We start from the raw sequence: 5000 nt of genomic DNA, 5'->3' as shown, positions 1-5000 counted from the left end.
AGGGGGTTGGACTAGAAGTCCTCTAATGTCCCTTCCAGCTCTATTCTGATTGATTGATTGATTGATTGAAATGGTCTGGGATCTCCTGCTTGAGCAGAGGGTTGGACTAGAAGACCTCCAAGGTCCCTTCCAACTCTGTTCTGATTGATTGATTGAAATGGCCTAGGGCAGTGGTCCCCAACCCCCGGTCCGCGGACCGGTGCCGGGCCGTGGAGTACCTGGCACCGGGCCGCACAGCGGCCGGGGGCCATGATCGCTGCAGCGGCCGGGGGCCATGATCGCTGCAGCGGCCGGGGGACATGATCGCTGCAGCGCAAAGGCTCCTGGGCCGTGCGCAAAAGCTCCTGGGCCGTGTGCAAAGGCTCCAGGGAAGAGAGCCCCGCGCTGGTATGCACGTGATATATAAACAATTAATGTGTCGTCGCGAACAACGCCTCCCCACCCCTGCGCGCGCTCAGCGGGCCACGGTAAAATTATCAAAGGCTGACTGGTCCGCGGCGATAAAAAGGTTGGGGACCACTGGCCTAGGGTCTCCTGCTTGAGCAGGGGGTTGGACTAGAAGACCTCTAAGGTCCCTTCCAGCTCTGTTCTGATTGATTGATTGAAATGGTCTAGGGTCTCCTGCTTGAGCAGGGGGCTGGACTAGAAGACTTCTGAGATCCCTTCCAGTTCTGTTCTGATGGATTGATTGATGGATTGAAATCGTCTAGGGTCTCCTGCTTGAGCAGGGGGTTGGACTAGAAGACCTCCAAGGTCCCTTCCAGCTCCTTGTTAGCTTTATCTCTGCATACTTTTTTTAAAAAGCCCCTTGTCTTCGGCTACCGAAATTGAGAGGGCCATTCTCCCGGTGTGATCTTCCCCCTCATCCCACCTTTCCCCTGGGTGGGGTGGCTCTTTGGCAACCCCGCTAACCCGGTTTCCCAAGAGCCGTATCCTGGAAAGCCGCGGATCGGAGCCAGGTTGCGCTACAATGAGGGCTTCCTTGGCTGAACTCCACTTGAACCCAGAGGCGTATCGCTAACAATGATGCAGTCATTACCTGCTTAAGGGGAGGGAGGGGAGTCAATGCGAGTTTGCCTCCCCCCCCTCGGCCCCTCCCCTCGGCCCCTCCCTCCTCCTCCTCCCCCCTCTTTCATCCTTTGGCGCTCCTTGGTGTTTCCTTTCGCACACTTCCTCTTCGCCCACAAAAAGCCAAAACAGAAGGGAAAAAATAAATAAAATAAAGGTACACACACACACACACACACACACACACACACACACACGTAGGAAAACCACCTGACCGGGCGCTTAAATATTTTAAACTTATTTTTTTAAAGGAACTGCAGAAGCGAGGTTAAAATTAGGGGCAGGAAGGGTGGGTGGGGGTGGGTTCGTTTTTTTAAACAACCGCGGGGTTCGCTTAACGACAAGGGTGCCTCGTCGCAGCCTGCAAGGGATTGGCTTCACAAGGGGCCATCGCACAAGGACTGAGCTTGTGACCCGTCCTGGAGTTACGACCGTAATGAGCAGTCTCGGTTAGGGCCGTAACTCCGAGGACTCTGCGTCCAGGTCTGGTGCGCCCCCAGCCTGAATGATTGACAGGTTGAGGTTGAGTGGCGGCTGGGAAACCGTCAACTTTCCCCATCGGTTCTGGATCGGTTGATTTTGTATAGCAACGGCCCCGTGTTTCCTCCACTTATGGACCTGAAGTTTTTTCTGCTAAGCAAAACAGTGAATTGATTTTTGACCCGTTTTGCGACCTCTGTGAAACTAACCTGGGGGCTGCCCTGTGATAAATGGGTGCAGAAAGTTGGTTTGCAATTCTTTTTTTTTTGGGGGGGGGGAAGAGAAAGAAATGAAAAAGGAGAGAAAGAGAGAGAGAAATGAATGACAGAAGAAAGACAGAGAAAAAAGAGAAAAAGAGAGGAAGAGAGAAAGAAAGAGGAATGATAAAAGAGAAAGAGAGGAAGAGAGGGAAAGAGATGAATGATAGAAGACAGAAAAAAGAGAGAGAAATGAATGACAGAAGACAGAGAAAAAAGAGAAAGAGAGGGGAAGAGAGAAAGAAAGAGAGAGGAATGATAAAAGAGAAAGAGAGGGAAAGAGATGAATGATAGAAAACAGAGAAAAAAGAGAAAGAGAGAGAAATGGATGACAGAAGACAGAAAAAAGAGGAAGAGAGAAAGAAAGAGAGGAATGATAAGAGAAAGAGAGGAAGAGAGGGAAAGAGAGATGAATGATAGAAGACAGAGAAAAAAGAGAAAGAGAGAGATGAATGATAGAAAAGAGAAAAAAGAGAAAGAGAATGATAGAAGAGAAAGAGAGAGAAATGAATGACAGAAGAAAGAAAGACAGAGAAAAAAGAGAAAGAGGGAGAGAGGAAGAGATATGAGTGATAAAAGAGAAAGAGAAGGGAGAGAGATCAATAATAGAAGAAAGAAAGACAGGAAAAAGAGAGAGATAAATGATAGAAGAGAAAGAGAGTGAAATGAATGACAGAAGAAAGAGAGTAAGACAGAGAAAAAAGAGAAAGAGGGAGAGAGGAAGAGAGAGAGATATGAATGATAAAAGAGAAAGAGAAGGGAGAGATGAATAATAGAAGAAAGAAAGACAGGAAAAAAAGAGAGAGATGAATGATAGAAGAAAAGAGAGAAATGAATGAGAAGAAAGAGAGAAAGACAGAGAAAAAAGAGAAAGAGGGAGAGGAAGAGAGAATAATATGAAAAAAGAGAAAGAGAGGGAAGAGAGATGAATAACAGAAGAAAGAAAGACAGGAAAAAGAGAAAGAGAGAGATGAATGATAGAAGAAAGACAGAAAAAGAGAGAGGAAGAGAGATGTATGATAGAAGAAAGAGAGATAGAGAAAAAAGAGAAAGGGAAGGAGAGGAAGAGAGACAGAAAAGAGTGGAAAGAGAGAAAGAAAGAGAAAGAGAGAGAGAGAAGAGAGGAAGGGGAGAAAAAAGAGAGGGAGATAGAAATAGAGGAAGAGAGACAGAAAAGAGAGAGAGAGAGGAAGAGGGAGAAAAGAGAGAAAGAGAGAGAGAGAGAGAGATGGGAAATAAGCTGTAATTACCTCTGAGCAAATTTATTTCCCAGGCATAATGTCTGCACATTGAACCCCACAACCCGAGGAGGAGGAGGAGGAGGAGGAGGAGGAGGCTGCTGACTCAGCCGGCTAAATTTGGCTTTTAATCCAGGTTGTAATTGGAGCAGGGCAATCTTGGCTTAGGGGAAGGAGGCTATTTTACTGAACTCTGAGGTTAAGAAGGGAGGGTCTTGTGTCTACTTGGGTCACCCCCCCCCCCGAGATTATCCCGAGGAAGTAGCCTTTCCCATGGCACCAGGGGTTTGTTTCTGCAACTCGTGGTGGCAAAAAGAAGGGAGAAAATTAGAAAATGGCTTTTTCCTTTGGACAAAGATTTTGGAGGAACACAGAACCTCCCAGTTAGATGCAGCCACTAAGATCAATACAGGGGTCCCAATGTAATCAATCCCCCCTCCCCTCGGATATCACTCTCTGGGCCAGAATTCCTCAGCTTTGGCTGCTTTTCAATCAGAATAGAACTGGAAGGGACCTTGGAGGTCTTCTAGTCCAACCCCCTGCTCAAGCAGGAGACCCCGGGCCATTTCAATCTGTGCATCTATCTATCTATCTATCTATCTATCTATCTATCTATCTATCTATCTATCTATCTATCTATCTATCTATCTATCTATCATCTACCTACCTACCTACCTACCTATCTATCTATCTATCATCTATCAGAATGGAGCTAGAAGGGACCTTGGAGGTCTTCTAGTCCAACCCCTTGCTCAAGCAGGAGATAATAGACCATTTCAATCAATCAATCAATCAATCAATCAACCAATCAATCAATCAGAATGGAGCTGGAAGGGACCTTGGAGGTCTTCTAGTCCAACCCTCTACTCAAGTAGGAGATCCAAGACCATTTCTATCTATCCATCTATCTATCTATCTATCATCTATCTATCTATCTGTCTGTCTATCTATCTATCTATCTATCTATCTATCTATCTATCTATCTATCTATCTATCTATCTATCAGAATGGAGCTGGAAGGGACCTTGGAGGTCTTCTAGTCCAACCCCCTGCTCAAGTAGGAGATCCAAGACCATTTCTTTCTTTCTATCTATCTATCTATCTATCTATCTATCTATCTATCTATCTATCTATCTATCTATCATCTATCATCTATCTATCAGAATGGAGCTGGAAGGGACCTTGGAGGTCTTCTAGCCCAACCCTCTGCTCAAGCAGGAGACCCTAGACCATTTCAATCAATCAATCAATCAATCAATCAATCAATCAATCAATCAATCGGAATAGAGCTGGAAGGGACCCTGGAGGTCTTCTAGTCCAACCCCCTGCTCAAGCAGGAGACTCTAAATCATTTCAATCGATCAATCAATCAATCAATTGGAATAGAGCTGGAAGGGACTTTGGAGGTCTTCTAGTCCAACCCCTGCTCAAGCAGGAGACCCTAGACCATTTCAATCAATAAATCAATCAGAATAGAGGTGGAAGGGACGTTGGAGGTCTTCTAGTCCAACTCCTACTTGACCAGGGGGCTGGACTAGATGACCTCCAAGGTCCCTTCCAGCTGTAGTCTGATTACCCTTCCTATCGCCAACAAGTCTTGCTTTGTGTCCTGCACTTTGAGCCTCCTGGCTAAATGCGGCATGGCCGTGGGCTAAATAAAATAATAAAAAAATAAAATTGCAGTGCAAACATCGGGATCGCGGGACGAGAGGAAAGATATCGCGGAGGAAAAAAACACCGTTTGAAAGCTTAATGGTTTCATTGATGTCCCCCCCCCCACTTTTTTGCCGCCTGCTTCAGATTTCCACGTCACGAGGTCGTAGAGAGAGAGAGAGAGAGAGAGAGAGGGAGGGAGGGAGGGAGGGAGGGAGGGAGGGAGAGAGAGAGAGAGAGAGAGAGAGAGAGAGAAAGTTTTCTTTCATTCTTTTTAAGAGCCTTACATAAGTGACACCAGAAT

General features: G+C 46.2%; 1 protein-coding gene across 1 annotated transcript in view; it reads right to left on the bottom strand.

The window, feature by feature from the left end:
• LOC116518658 (platelet glycoprotein 4-like) overlaps positions 1-5000 on the bottom strand; it is a 21250-nt gene that overhangs the window by 364 nt on the left and 15886 nt on the right. The window lies entirely within an intron of this gene.

The sequence above is a fragment of the Thamnophis elegans genome, chromosome 15 (genome assembly GCF_009769535.1).
Source record: "Thamnophis elegans isolate rThaEle1 chromosome 15, rThaEle1.pri, whole genome shotgun sequence".
In the NCBI taxonomy this organism is placed as follows: Eukaryota; Metazoa; Chordata; class Lepidosauria; order Squamata; family Colubridae; genus Thamnophis; species Thamnophis elegans.
This window is presented reverse-complemented; position numbering and strand designations above follow the sequence as displayed.